At 31.0% G+C, this 16,536-nt stretch overlaps 1 protein-coding gene across 1 annotated transcript in view; it reads left to right on the top strand.

The window, feature by feature from the left end:
* Nucleotides 1–15,820: 15,820 nt before the first annotated feature.
* LOC148308462 (5-hydroxytryptamine receptor-like) overlaps nt 15,821–16,536 on the top strand; it is a 196,449-nt gene continuing 195,733 nt past the window's right edge. The window contains exon 1 of the mRNA XM_088261675.1: nt 15,821–15,960. The gene's annotated coding sequence lies outside the window, so the exon portion shown is untranslated. The remainder of the gene's footprint in view (nt 15,961–16,536) is intronic.

The raw sequence follows: 16,536 nt of genomic DNA, 5'->3' as shown, positions 1-16,536 counted from the left end.
TCCAAAATCAGAAGGTTAATGATAATCTCTCGGTTTTTATGGCTCTGTGAGGGCATTTTTATTAGGCTATAAAGAAATTCACTAAAATAACTGTCAATAGGTACTGGTACTTATTTTGACTAACAGTCAACCCCAATTTTCAAATTACTATGTTCACATTTTTAATTGATTCGGGATTACCTTTGTGGAATAATAATATGATAATTTTAATATAAAAATTAAACATCTGTTTAAAACCACATTTTTACAGTTTGTATTTTCACCTGTTGATAAAATCACATAAAGTTCAAGAAACTAGACATGTTTACATAAATAAACTAAAAAAGTCTTCGTATTTAATCGTTTTGTATTTATATTTTAATCACGTTCATAGTAGCCTTAGTTATTTAAACTTGAAACAACATGAGTTCTTACGTGATTTCTTGAATGTGATTTTTTGTGATATTTGTTTAATCTTTAATAGTTTGATCGTCATGATAATCAATAATAATTTTCGTTTATAAATACTGTCTCAAATGCCCTTTCGTGGAAAAAAAATCTGTAGAAACACTTGGGTCTGTTTTTATGCGATTTTTGTAGGTAGTTCAAGTCTTATTGTTTGCGACTTCGCATAAAAAATCTTATTGTGAAATTAGTGTTTCTTCCACCCAACACGACATTCTTAATTCAACCACTAGATTAGAGCTTCATTTTCACTTTTAAAAAATATTATATAAGAACACTTATCGACATATACAGGATAAACTAAGAGAATAAGACATTAACTGTAACTGAAGTTTTGAAAAGTAAACAACTCCTGGGTCCTTCATTTACTCAAAGCATTCTCACCTTATAATTCATACAATTTTCGGCAATTTTTGCAACGTTTTTACCTTTTAATAGTAAAAAAGCATCGCAAAGCGTATTTCTTCTGATATTTAATTCATTTTCAAATCAATATAACTTTTAACTAAGCAATGAATTGGAAAAAAATCGCAAAAAATGTAGCCTAAAATGTCCCGTTTTAAGTGCATGTTTTTTTTTTTAAATCAGGTGAGTTTTGTCTGATATATTTTTTGTGTGATTATTATCACCTAGTGGCAAAAAAACCGCAGATACTTTTTATATGACCTAATATGTATTGTGTTTTTATTTTTGTGATTTATTTATTTTAAAAATATATGATTTTTGGTACATTCTCATCATATTGATTTAAAATTATACAGTTTTTAAAAATAATGGAACCTATCTCCCAGTTTTGTATGTAGTTCAAGTCTTTTTTATGCAATTTTTCTTATGCGACTCTCCTTGGAACATATCCATCGCATAAAAAGAGACCCAAGTGTAATCATATTTATTGTTACCTTTTTAAGACCTTTTTTTGGATTGTAAGAGGCCTTTTCAAAAGTTTCAACTATTTTTAATGTAGTTTGAACCTATTAAATACATTTATATGCAATATATGGACTACAATAGTAAATATTTTAGTTTAAAAATGCCTTTGAAAAATTTCATTAATTTATTCGGCAGTCACAGAAACTCGTGTATTTTAGGGTTAAACAATTCTACCCAAGATTTGCATGGTACGTTTGGACACATAGTTTTATACTCAGATCATTATTTTTGGCTCAGCGTAATGATTCCCTTGTACGAGGATGACAACAAACATATTAAGCTTTTCTTGGAAATGAATTTTGTTTTTTTTTTTATCCTGCCGACGCGCAACGGTTCAAAGCAGAGATTTAGTGGCACTGTTTGTGGGTTAGAGACAAAGCTCAGTGACAAAGGGGCGAGTTAGTTGTGTGAAATCACGTTAAAAGCTGTGTAAATGCAGTCATTAAAGTGAGCGAAGGAAAAGTTATGCGGGGTATGAAAAACAAGATACGTTGGCGTAATGCTACACCAAGGTACGGATTATTATTTTTGAATAATATATATGATGTAAAAACATTTTAAATAAAATATTAACAGTCAAAATTTCAATGTTTGTTTGAAGAAAAAAGATTGAGATTTTATTAAATAAACATTTTTTTAAAGTATTTTGAGACAATATGGTTGTATGAATACGATACTTATAATCTATATAAAAAATCTAATGGTATCAAAAGTCTACGTACTTGGGGGCCAAATGTGACTAAATATATGGATTTGAAGAAAGCTAGAAGTGTATGACAAGACATAAATATGTGACATTCTATCCTTTCTGTCTTTCCTTGCAGAAAAACGGCGTAATTATAGTAGTTTTTTCTTCTTTAAACTTTCATCTGCACCCGAAGGTGCAAATGGCACTACATCATATAAATGCCGTGGGTTTTTGATCGTTAATACATGTAGGAAAGGTAATCAGACCTTCGTTTCAGGTTGAATAAATATAATCAATGTTGAATAAATATAAGACCGAAAAAATCATTATAAAAAATCCGATCCTTCCCTGGGAATCAAACCCTGGACCTCCAGTACGGTAGCCGAGCGTTCTGACCATTACACTACGGAGGCGGACGATGGTAGTAGTCATTAATTATACTTTTAATGATTATTTGTCCGTGTAAATATTGCACCCTTCAAAAATAATTACCCTTGTTGTTGGCTGAGGAATATTTCTCCCGCGTAATTTGTCAAGTATAACGACTCGCTAATCGACTCTAAACAAAAAGATGTCATTTAAATTAGGCGAGAACGTAAATTTCGGGAAAATCTATTAAAGTTAACCAACCCTTACTGTGTTTATAATTTCGTAAGAACCATCGTGATTTATTATTCATATTTAATTTATTAGCTTTGTTGGTTCCATTGTGAATATAAAAATTATATTATGAAAGCAAAATATATGTACCTACTAATATTTCATTTTTGTATATCAACGCTGTTAAATTTTCATTTCTTCAAATTAAGCGAAGGAATTTACGATTATTGTATCTGTATTCTAGTTTGATGGATTAATTTCACTTTTCAATGGAAAAAAATACTATTAAGAGCTATCTTTTGATCAAAATCTATCATCTACAATATTTTGATGGTCTCCAAATACAATTTTTCACGAATCTGGATTATCCCCAATAAGAAGTTATTTTTTCCATTATATTTTGACATCTCAACAAAGATGAAGTCTTTGACCATCATAAGCCTTGTAAATGCCCAGACTTCCATATTCTTCATCTTTTTTGGGATGTCAAATAAAATCATTTATCTTTACAATTTATCTTTGTCCGCCTCCGTAGTATAATGGTCAGCACGCTCGGCTACCGTTCTGGAGGTTCCGGGTTCGATTCCCAAGGAGGGTGATTTTTTTCACTGTAATATTTATTCAATACTACCCTGGACTGGTACCTGAAGCGGAGGGCTGATCACCTTTCCTTCATATGTAAACGATCAAAATAACACTGCGTTTATATGACGCAGTGCCCTATGCACCATGAGGGTGCGAATAAGGGTTTTTCATTTCATCTTTACAAACAAAAATTAAAATACTGAAATTGGAGTTAAGAAAATGATGTAAAAAAATAATATTTTAAACGGTATATAACTTTAGGATACATAACATTTTGAGCAAGTAAATAATCAAGTTTTTTTATGTAGATAAATATAAACATTCGCTTATTGATGCAAACATTGACATTTTTTAAAAATAATGATATTAAATAGGCTTTTTTTAAATTAACTCTCGGTGCTGCCGAGAACTCACACGTAAAATAACGTGTCAATTATTTGATATTTATATTAGTTCGAAAAACGTATGTAAAGTGATCACTTCAACCAGCCTTCGACAGGTCGTCAGTCCTGTTAATACCCATATTTTAATATTCTGCTTTCATCCCATCATTTTTTTATCCCAAATAAACAAAACCCAGATTCTTTTTCATCGTTGATGACATATCAATATTTTATTTGTTGTTTTGGCATTAACTTTGTGGTAGAACATGTTACAATGCCAAAGGAAACACTTGTTTTTATACCACTTGAGTTTTATTAAAGTCTTTGCTTTCCATTTTCCCTTTGTTTTCAAACTCAGCCTCTTGACTAACCCCCTCCCCCTACTTACCCCTCTCTTTTTATTTTACATTTTAGTTATTATTCAGACCTGACGATGGAAGTTTAGCTTCCGAAACTAGCAGTCTTTAAAAAAACTCAAATGTTATAAAAACATGTGTTTCATTTATCATTGTAACATATCAATAAACAAAAATTCATTTATTTATTCAAACAAAAATGAGATGATTATCATGAAGACGTAAAAAAACTTTAGGTTGTATTTAAAAACAAACCCTTATCCGCACCTCAATGGTGCATTGGGCACTGCATTATATAAACACAGTGTTATCTTGATCGTTAACACACGAAGGAAAGGCGATCAGCCCTCCGCTTCAGGTACCAGTCCAGGGTAATATTTAATAAATATTTGAGTGAAAAAATCACTTATATTTATTTGACCCCCCTGGGAATCGAACCCGGGACCTCCAGAACGGTAGCCAAACGTGCTGAACATTACACTACGGAGGCGGATATTTGTATTTATTGTATGTATATTTATAGGTTGTATTTATCTGAAATAAATTTGCCCATACATAATTTTTTGAAGACATTAAATATAAGAAAGATGTATTTTTTATCCACAATAATGGAAACAGCAAATTGCTTTTCATTACGCTATGTTAATATGTGCGACTCATTTACTACACTTATATTTCAAGAAAATTTGTGTTTGTAGACTGGTTAAGTCGTGTCAGGTTTCAAAGCTCCCGGGTGTTTGCAGATCTCACCACATTTTGCGAATCGCTGGATCTCTAATGTTGCGCGAAATGTGGTGGAATCGGCACAGATCGGCATCCTGTGGGTTGGATTCTACTTAATTTGTGTAAATTGCTTGTGTTTATATATTTATTTACTCATTCTCTCAAGGCCATCACAAAATACTCGTACAAAATATAGTAGATTGCTTTATTTGCTAGTTATTAAAGGCAAAATTAGAGTGTGTATGTGGGTTTTTAAGTGATTATTCTTCATAATTATTATTTAATAAAGCAGAAATTAGTTTTTGACATCTCATCAAAGATGAAGAATAATATGAAAGTCTGGGCATTTACGGGGCTGAAAATAATATGAGAATAACTCCTGTAATTGGAAATAATCCAGATTTTGTGAAAAAGTATTTGGACACGCTCAAAATGTTTTAAGCACAAATTTGATAAATCACATATATTATATGTGATTTATCAAATCACGTATATTATGAGCACTTGTGGTTAAAAATAGAAAAATATGGTATAACATATCGCTTACTCCTTTCAAGAACGTCATAAATCAAATTTCGTCAATTTTCAGTTGTGCATGTTTTCGGAATGCTCAGAAAATAAACTATATCCCAGCAAAAGAGACATATTTTTAACTTAATATTTACCCGCTTCAGGGTAGAAAGTGTTGTTTTTGCATTTGTAAGAAAAGGTATTGTTTAATTATATTTTTAAATATACTACATATTTTTCAAATAGAGAAAAAACCTTCAGGTTTTACCTAAAAAGATCTGTTATACAAAAAAAAGTTCAATTAGTGGGTTGATATTTATTTTTAATACATTGTATTATATTATTGAACTTTAAAAACGTTCTCCTGAAAAATCAAGTTTTTTGATTTATGACGTTCTTGAAAGGAGTGGGTGAAATATGTTAACAAATCATTGAATAATGTGTAAAATCTGTTTTTAGTTCCCATCTTGATAAAACAATGTTAATATAAATGCTAATAATCAACGATTAAACGAAAGTTTATAGATTTTCTGTTATTTAAACCATTTTGAATAAATAATAAACAAAGTCTTTTTATTAGCAGAGACATTAATGAGTTAAAATACTTTATTGCATTTTGTTGTTAAAAAAAAAAACATTAAAATAATATTTAAAATGTTACTGTGTTTTAAAATCTCTACAGAATTTATAGTGATTTTAAAACAAACTAACATTTTAATTATAAAATAAAAAATCACAAAGTTAGTGCTTAAAATATAAATTACATCAAAATAAATTTCAAATGGATGTGCTATAATGCCATAACATACTGTTACATGTCATGGCACAATGGCAGAATGCCATAACAGAAAATACCATAACAAGGCGAAACAATCGTCTTTTTTTCATGTGTTTTATTAAGAATAAAATATAATTAGGTCTAAAATAAAAATCAATGTTTGATTTTAACATTTAATATATAAATCAAAATGGAGTTCTGCAAATTTAAAGCTTAATCTATTGATAAATTAGATGTCTTAGGCATCACATAATTTAAGTATAACTTGAGTGTAATTCAAGTCTAAATGATCAATGAACGAGTTCCATTAGTACCGAGCAATTTCTGAAAGTGCTCTGACCAGTACTCAGTGTTCAGTATGTCCATTTCAACGTTTAACGACGATCTCAGCTGCAGAATTGCTATGAGTGTTATTGTAAGCAGCCATACTATAAAAGGGTATGCGGTTAATTGAATTTAGTTGGGCGATTGTACCTTATATTTGACTGACGGTATTAACTTAACTACGCAATGACAAAAAGCTTGAATAACCGTACCTACCGTCGCGACGGTCGTTCAGTTGCATTTGACGCCTGACCTATATAAGGAATATTCTCTTTTATAAAACAATCAACTGTTAGAGTAACAGTAATTAAATACTAAGTCAGCCATGTGTAACATTTTGACATCTCAACATAGACGAAGAAGACTATGGAAGTCTGGGTATTTATTTACAAGGCTTAAGAGCTTTCGTAGGCTGCTGTACAGGATGACTTTATACACGTGTCACATTTATCATTCATTCCATTATTGACAACCAGACTACTCATATTTTTTTAATATCATATAATATCACGTGTGCGTTCGTGGTGGTATCTATAGTTGATTTTTGCAAGATTGTATTTAACAAACACCCTTTTATTTAAATATAACCGTACAAAATTATTTTGCTCACTGGAAGACGTCTGAAAACATGATTAAAATTTTCCATGCAGCTTAAATTACAATTTGACTAGTTATTTTATTTACAACATTTTGGGTGTAACCAAATTCTAATTCACAAATTTGGGTTCCTCCATTTATATAAACATATATATGGAGTAATTTTTACATTTTGACAAAATGTCATTTCTATCAAAATAACAATTAACTTACGAATGGAATCCTGTAACAGTATATATGTGTGTTTATATATATATATATATATATATATATATATATATATATATATATATATATATATATACATATATATATATATATATATATGTATATATATATATATATATATATATATATATATATATATATATATATATATATATATATATATATATATATATATATATATATATATATATATATATATATAAATATATACAGTTGTTTATAAATTTATATATATTTATTCATTATACGCAACATGGGTGTTCAATAATTGGCAGAATTGTGAAAATTACACAAAAATATAAAAGTAAAAAAAAACGATTGATTTTCGTTTCACTTGGTACACCTTTATAACACATCGCTCACTCCTTTCAAGAACGTTATAAATCAAAAAACATGATTTTTCAGGAGAACGTTTTTAAAGTTTAAAAATATAATACAATGTATTAAAAATAAATATCAAGCCACTTATTGAACTTTTGACTGTGCAACATATCTTTTTAGGTAAAACCTGAAGGTTTTTTCTCCATTTGAAAAATATTTAGTAAATTAAAAAAATAATTAAACAATACCTTTCTTCAAAATGCAAAAACAACACTTTCTTCTGCCCTGTAGCGGGTAAATATTAAGATAAAATATATTTAATAATATATATATATATATATATATATATAATATGCCTCTTTTGCTGGGATATAGTACATTTTCTGGGCATTACGAAAACATGCATAGCTGAAAATTGATGATTTTTGATTTATGACGTTCTTGAAAGGAGTGAGCGACATACTAAACCTCGTCCCGCATAAATTAACGTTGTTGATTAATTTAGAATGTAGATTCGAAATTCTGGTTAGTATTTTCAACATCCTGACTCTGTGTAAAATACTTCCTATGGCAAGGGAAGTTATTATTATTAACTTCAAGTAACTTTCCAGACGAATTATTAATAAGTACATATCCCGTTGAAAATTAACTTTAAAAATCGTTTTGCGAAACATAAATTTTATTTTAATTCATATTTTAATATTTTGAATATAATTTATCGTTTAATCTAAGCACGCCAAAATTCCATCATTTTATTTATTGATTTATCATAAGTATTTACGTACAAACAGTTATTCCGACCCAATGATCCATAGGGCACTGCATTAAGCATACGCACCCCTAATGAATGGCTTAACGTATATTTTTGAAAATGATGCGGAATGCATCGATTTTAAGAAATAGTGGTGTTTACTAAGTAAAACTTAAATTAAAAACGAATAGATTTTACCACAAAGTGACTGCCGAATCAATTAATGAAATAATAAATTTCTTTCGTATCATTAAAAGTTCAATTATTTTCTAACCCTGTGGCGGCGACTGAAAAATGTTCAATTCAGTTGTATTTTAATGAAACTTACATGGAATTTTTGTAGAACTATTTTTTTGCTCAGGAATTCGAAAAAGTATATTAGCACTACAATCTTATTTCGAAATAAAGTTCAGTTCTATCAATGCTTATCTTGACTGCTCGTTCACGCTAGACGCTGGAATTGGTGAAGTCAAACAATTCCACAAGTTAACCGCTATATTGGTAAACTTGACAAGAACTCTCATTTCAGATTTGTTGTCAAACAAAATCCCAATGCCTTTTCATGCATTATACTCGCACTAGGATGAATGAAACACAACTCGGATATTTTACTGTTTTTATTGAACCAAGGTACAAAAATGCGAACTTCGTTTAATTATAATTATCATCTCACCATAGATGTCTCTAGTGAAATTCTAGTTATTCAAGCACTACGTTTTGAATTTGAACAATATATATAGAATTTCCAAGAACTTGAGTAGTGTGGTTGTCAATCATGAGTACAATTGGCGAATGTTACACGTGTGTAAAGCGATGTTGAGATGTCAAAAAATAATATAAAAAAATATCTCCTTATCGGAGATAATCCAGATTTGCGAACAAGTGGACACACTCAAAATGTTTTAAAATATCAAACATTATTTGTTAACAAAAGCGAAAAAATAGTAGAAACTTATATAAAAAAATATCTCTTCATATACAATCATCTCCAACATCTTCTTCTTTGTGGGTTACAATCTGTGTGATGATTGGTTTGCCTCTTTCGTGGTCAGTCTCCACTTTTTTCACCAACTCGACGTACCTGCTACAGCGCATGTCGGAGATAATTTGGTCCATGTAAGGTGAGCGGGGCCATCTTCTGTAGTTTGTGCCTTCGCACATGCCTTCACCAATCGTAAGAAGTAGGCCTGGGTGTCTTGTATTATGGCCTGTTGTGCCTGTTGTATCCATTTGGTTCGCTGTTGTGTTACTTTATTTACTAAGCATCTAGACTCTCCAGTCCTGCTTAAAACCTCGTTGTTCCCTATATGTTCAACCAATGAATCCCCAACGCCTCCAGCTACCTTTGTTCTGCCTTCATGATAGTCTTTGTTTCACTTCAATACAATAGTACGGTCTGACTATAACTTTACTAATAGATTCAAAAACCCTATGGAAAATGTAATCAATGTGTGTGATTTAATTCTACCGGTAGTAGTGGATTGTGTTTCTTGCATGCTGATGTAGTTACTGTCCTGACGGAGAGACGGGTTAGTTTCTCATTCGGGAGACCAAATTTTTGGTTATTAGTTACATACTTTCATAACTTATATTTTTTAGCTGTTGCCTAATCAGTGTGCTTTATCTAGAAAAGAATCCTTAATATTCAGGCATATAATTACTGAATAAATAAAACAGAACTTATAATTCAAATAAAACATCCTAAAAATCAAATAAAATTTTCACTCTGGGTACCAAAATATCCTGGTAACTAACGTTTGGGAAATCTTATTACATATGAGGGCGTAAATTCACACATTGCCTTTTTATAAGGGTAGAGAATTGCTATTACAAGTTGTCTTAGTTTGTAATCACAATCTTTCGTTTTTCTGGAATAATGTTCTACGTCCATTAATTTAAACATAAAAGTAGATAATAACATTCTTGGACCAACCATTAAACCCTTAGATTTTAAATGTGCGGTCAAATGTCTTGAGAATACTAAACAAAGACCATCTGAAATAATTTATTTTGTACATTATTCGAAATTTGATACCTAAATAAATAGTTTAATACGTTGTTAACATTTACTATCATACGCTTTAGTGCCGAAATGCCGAACAAATTGGATATGAAGACCAAATGCCGCCTATATAATGCTTGCGTAGCACCTTTTCTCTTATATGGCTGTGAGACATGTCACCTCACAAGGGCCTAGAGCGGCCCTATAGTCAACTTTGAGAATAGATGCCTGCGTAGAGTTTTAGGCGTGCGGTGGTTTGACTTCGTGAGGTACGAGAAAATACAGCGTAAGACGCAGAAAACTATAGTAACAACTGTCGTCAAAAACACGCAATTCAGTGGTCTAGGTCATGTTCTCCGCATACCTCCCGAAAGCCTCAATTAAGCTTGCCTCGTTTATAAGGCATCAGGTTTCTGCCGATTTCCGCCCCCCAGAACGTCCACTGCTGAATATTCATCATCAGTTCTCGTCTGAAAAAGAGCTGGCAACCGAAAAGCCTGGAGGTAGTTTGTGGACTCCATATGCTACGCATAGGAATTATCTTTAACGGATACAGTTATAAATAAAGAAGAAAAAATAATTGCCAATTAACACGACTAAATATGATTTCATGAATAAAAATAATTATTACATAAACACGATATTCACTGACATGAGCTAAACGTAATCTGTCGTATAAAGCGCAATAGCGCCGATGGCATTTTCGATAGAACTATCTAGGAGCGTGATCGCGCTCTTCGGTACTAATACGGTTCAATAATTGGAACCAATGTTGTTTTCACTATTGCTGCATCTGCTGCTGAACGAAAGAAATAAACCTTCCATATCCAATAATAAGTTCTTAGATACATATTTTTTTAATCAAAGCTTACTTGATTGGTTTTTCAGCCATGTTAAGGGTAATGGGATTTAAAGAACAAAACCTTTATAAATCATCCCTTTGCTAATAAGCCGATAACATCGTGTTTAGTCGAATTTCGTTGTGCTGAGACTTTTTCGGGTTTGAATTTTCGTTTTCAACAAATTATGAGTTTTTCAGAAATTTCTTATTAAATTTATGATCTAGTCTTAGGTAAATATTATACATCTCTGCAAAATTTAAAAGATCTTTGTGAAATTAAAACACAGGTTTTGTATGTATATGAATAAATGTTATATTAAACTGTTGTTGATAATTATCTCACCGTATCTGAATATTATTTGTAACATGATAAGATTCAGATACGGCGTGTGAAAAAGAAATCTTCTTCTTCTTCCTAGTTCAATCACAACTTATCATCTTTGTAGACTGTTAAGGTCAGCTCTCCTCGTCCACAGGTTGTAGGTCCTTCTTTAATATACAATGTCACCTAGGCCTTGCCTTTGAATCATGTTTTCTTTCTGTAGCATTCATGAATTTTTGATCTTCCTCTAGATGTCATTCGAGAAAGATCCATGGTAATCGCCTGGTTTACAATATGTTTAGGTTCTGTACATCCTATATACCATCTCAATCGCCTTTCCTCTACCTTACTTTAGATGTCAGTTTCCACGCGTGAACTCTGTATTTTGTCTCTAAGAGATGCTTCAGCTGAACATCTAAGCAGTTTCTAGTTGCCTAGAGTAGGTGTTATACATTGTCCAGTATTCGGAGCCATAGAGGAGTGTGGGTCTGACAATTGTTTGGTAGAAAGAAGCACCCTGTTCACCATAAACGCGTTCGCTTGTTTTACTGTTGCTATCTACAGATAGCACTGCCATTACTTATTCTATTAAAAATTCTGTATAATACACGTCTTAGAAAAAAACCTGTGACGAGACGTTCATGTACATTACAAAAAATATATCAATTACACGTAACAGAAAATGCAAGATGAACTGCATTGAAAAACAAATAAATAAATTTCCAGGTACAGCCACAGATTATATCAACAGCAAAACAAATTGCAACAATTTTGTGACCAAGTGAACAATTCTACACACTTATCGTGTCCCATTTCAAGGTGCTACGATGACAGTCAGTTAGGTAGGTAGTCTGATGTTACTTTATGCGAGTACTACGTAGACTTACAAGCTCGCACAGAAACGGTGGTAGTAGTATAAATTACTTTTTACCATGTTAGAATGTTTGAGACGGTGTTCGATTATATTCACAAAGGATTTTATCTCTATGAGTACAAAAGCATGGTCCCTCCCATGGTAATAAATGGGATTTAAGACCTGGAATAACGAATGGAGTTACAACCTACTTAATTGGACCGCCCCAAATTCAGAGCTTATACTTTATACATATGTATATGCTAACTTAATTCATCCCAATTTCATTAAGTTCACATGCTAAAAATAAATATGAACTCTACTTATATATTAAGGGATTTTTATTATTGAAAATTTTTTTTTTTTAATTCATTTTGCTTTCATTAACTTACACAAAAAAATATTTAAATTTTGAGTATTTAACATAATTTGAAAAATGAAGGATTTTACTAACATTTACCACATCTCAAAATATATGATTAAAAATAAAAGTTCTGGGTGTTTGCAGGGTTTATGACCTGTCATAGGCTGGTTAAGTGATCATTTTACATACATGTATCATTCTCGAATTCTACCCATGATTTACAACCACACTACTGAAATCTTTGGAACTCTTAAATATATTGATAAATCTCGTGACTTTTTAATCATTTTTTTAGATTTTAACTTTTAAACATATTTTAAAAATGGGTTACTCTGAAAAATTCCTAATATACAATTGTTAACAAGTTGCACTCAATTATTTGTTGCAGTCTTGTAAAATGGAAAATAAATCAAATAGAAAGCACACAGTTCTAACATGTTCCATATCTTAATTCTTGTGATGTAAAAAAACGATAAATGCTAACGGAAACATTGAAAATTATAAGTGACAGCAATTTTCAACAATAACGCTCTCCGCCATGAGCAACGTTTAGTTTTGCACGTATGGGCGTTACTTTTAACAGATGACGCTGCCATCGTGGTAAAAACCCGTTTAAAACATATTTTTACCTGTAACATGTACACAGGAGTTTTTTTACAAAATACGCGCTATTAAGTACGCGAGTACTACATGGAACGTTGTGCTAAAATTTCTAGACAATCAGTAAATATATTAAGGAGATTTAAGATTTTGAATTAACAAACATTTTAATTTTTTTGCAGATTCATTTTGATAGACTTTTTCTGGTTTTCAATTTGTTTATAAGATAAATAATTTACTTTGAACCCATGATATTTATTTGATGGTGATTCATTAATTGTTTGAGTCTCGTGGCTAAAATGGGTGAGTCTAGCAATTAATGGTAGTTTAAATGACAATACTAAACATTTCCCAGCTCTCGGGTTCAAACTATGAATAAACAATTTACTTTAATGGATTCTAATTATACTAAACTGTCATATTAAATTACTATCTTACATCTACAGCACCTTCTTTATGTGCGTTACTCAAGGCAATACAAACATGTACCGCGTCATGTATCAATATTCGAGGATAATACGTGCAAAGTACTTATTATTCCGTGCTTTAAATTCATTATCAATATTATAATTGTACGGGGCGATGCCAAACATGTCTATTCTAACACATACAAATAATAAATATACTGAAAACCATGACATCGCTACCTTTTTTTTCAACCCTGCTTTTTGATAACTTTTATCGCATTTTACGGACTCAAAAATACCTTAATTTTTTAGCAATAAAAATAAATTTTTATCGTCGTTATTATTAGATTGCAAATTTTTAAAATTTTACTATGAGTGAGATATGCTTCTATTAAAAAAGTACAAGTTTCCAAACTAAAAGAATAAGAATTAATTTGGCAGTTACATTGTGGTAAATCGATCCATTTTTACATAAGTTTTGATTAGTGGTATTTGCTAAGTAAAACTTAAATTAAAAATATAAGTTTAATATTTATTTGAGCAATTTAATAAGGTCTTATCTCCACTTAATTTGCAAAGAATACTGGATTCTTAGTATTACTTTTTAAATATTGTTATGAATACATCGTTTTGGATATTATTAGGTTAGGTTAGGATTTTTGTATTTTATCCGTCTTTGTCTTCATCATCATATAATCATCTTAGTGGTAGGATTTTAAGTAAAAAGCGCTTAATAAATTATCCAAATTTTCATCATCAATCACTCTTAAAGTTAAATAAAATAATACTCTGATGTCATCTTGACAGAAAACCATCATTTGATCAATTTTATTACTAATGTGATTTTTGTATAATATTAGATTATATTTCATATAGTTTATTTTCTTCTAATTTTTATTCGAACTTGATAGTGCAGACGTTACTGCATCATATATTAGCAGTGTTAAATTGATAATTAAATACGCGGTAGAACGAATTTCGCTTTAGGTACCAGTCCAGGGTAATATTAAATAAATATTTGAGTGAAATTTACATCTATTTATTTTGACCCCGCTAAAAGTCGAAACTGAGACGTTCAGAACGTTAATCAAAGGTGCTGACTACAGAACTAGCTCCGACAAAAATACGATCATATTATTATACTGCTTTTAAAAAGGATGATATCATTTTAATACGTGTTTTTTTTTTGTTCACAGGTGCCGCATTTTAAGAAAACTGTAAAACCATGAAGAAAGCTAACTAAATAAAATCAAGCTTTTGTTAGTCGAAATACAAAAATATTCGAAAACAAAATGAAAAAGAAAAGGTTTTTATTAGCATCGTTCGTGTTTTATTTAAACTCTGATTTTAAGAAGTAAAAAAGTGTGAAGTTGATTATTCTACGCCTTCAGATGTGTAGCAAATAAAAACAGTACATTGATTTATTTTAATTATAAACCGTTCACGCGTATTAATAAAATAATAAATTAAAAATATTTACAATTCAGACAGAGTACATCAACTCCAAGGTGATGTGAGTTAGGACTGCGATGTCGCTGTGACCCAGCACCTCTGGGTCATATCGACCCAGGACATTGGGTCACTCCGACCTGGAAGCTTGGGTCATTCTGACTCGTAACATTGGATCATTCTTATGGACATTGAGCCATTCCGACCCAGAAATAGAAACCAGTCTGCGCACAAATATCAACTAATAGAGCTTAGAACCCAGGAAATATGGTCTTACTAACGCATGGTTTCGAGAGACTTTGATACTTTATTTTGGGTCACACCCAAGACCCAGGAATAAAAACCAGTCAAAATAAATATATCGACCACTAGATCGAGAGAAATAAGGTCAAACTGACACATGGTTTCGAGAGATTCTGATACGGTATTTTGGGTCACACCAAGACCCAGGAATAAAAACCAATCTGTACAAAGATATCAACTACAAGAGTTCAGGAAATAAGGTCACACTAATTAATGGTTTCGCAAGAGTTTGATATGGTATTTTGGGTCACACCCAAAACCCAGAAACAGTCTGTACAAATATATCAACTACTTGAGCTTGGGAAATAAGGTCAAACTGACACATGGTTTAAGAGACTCTGATACGAGATTTCAGGTCACTCTAAAACCCAGAAATAAAAACCAGACTTCACAAAGATATCAACTAATAGAGTCCAGAGAATAGGGTCAAACTAACACATGGTTTCGAGAGACTGCACGAGATTTTGGTTCACACCAATAGTTCGAGATTTCACAACCTCAATGACCCGACACGTGGCTCCCTGCAAAATAAGCATAAAATGGAGCGGTGAATATTGAACCGTAATTCAACCCCAACCTTTAAAGCTGGCAGCATCCGGAGGTAAGTACACTTATATGTGATTGATTTCCTTTTCTGTTTACGTAGTCTGCGCATTTTTCAACCCCTTGGGACCAAGTGTTCATTCAAATTTAAAATATAAACTTTTGAATAAAAATTCGTATGCACATCTTATAAGAAACCTATGTTTATATTCTCAATATCATTAATAATTAATGCATTTACATTGTGGTTAGCCGTTTTTACTTATTTTTTTTTCAAAAATGTTAATAATATTGTATATAACCACTCACTCAATGAATGGTTACATACTCATATTATTAAAAAAATTGTAAAAAAATAAATAACTTATGTTTATTTTAGCAAAAATTACTAAATAGAATATGATAAGATCAATCACCAATTAATCTGGAATCTTCAACAACAAGTCTTGGAAATTTGAATGTAAAGGCAGCTGTTTTTGAAAAAAAGTATCTTTGTTGTATGATACTTGAAATTTTTACCCTTTTGATTTTGAAGTATTTAAATTGTTTTTATTTTAAACTTATAAAATATTTTGATTAAAACAGAAATCTGTTGGTTGAAATCTACCCGTTTTGCAATCAAATATTTTAATAT

This window comes from Brachycentrus maculatus, unplaced genomic scaffold (assembly GCF_059751285.1).
Source record: "Brachycentrus maculatus isolate JH-2025_06_01 unplaced genomic scaffold, ASM5975128v1 h1tg000165l, whole genome shotgun sequence".
NCBI classification, from domain to species: domain Eukaryota; kingdom Metazoa; phylum Arthropoda; class Insecta; order Trichoptera; family Brachycentridae; genus Brachycentrus; species Brachycentrus maculatus.
Note: the sequence above shows the minus strand (reverse complement) of the source record. Positions and strands in the feature narration are given on the sequence as shown.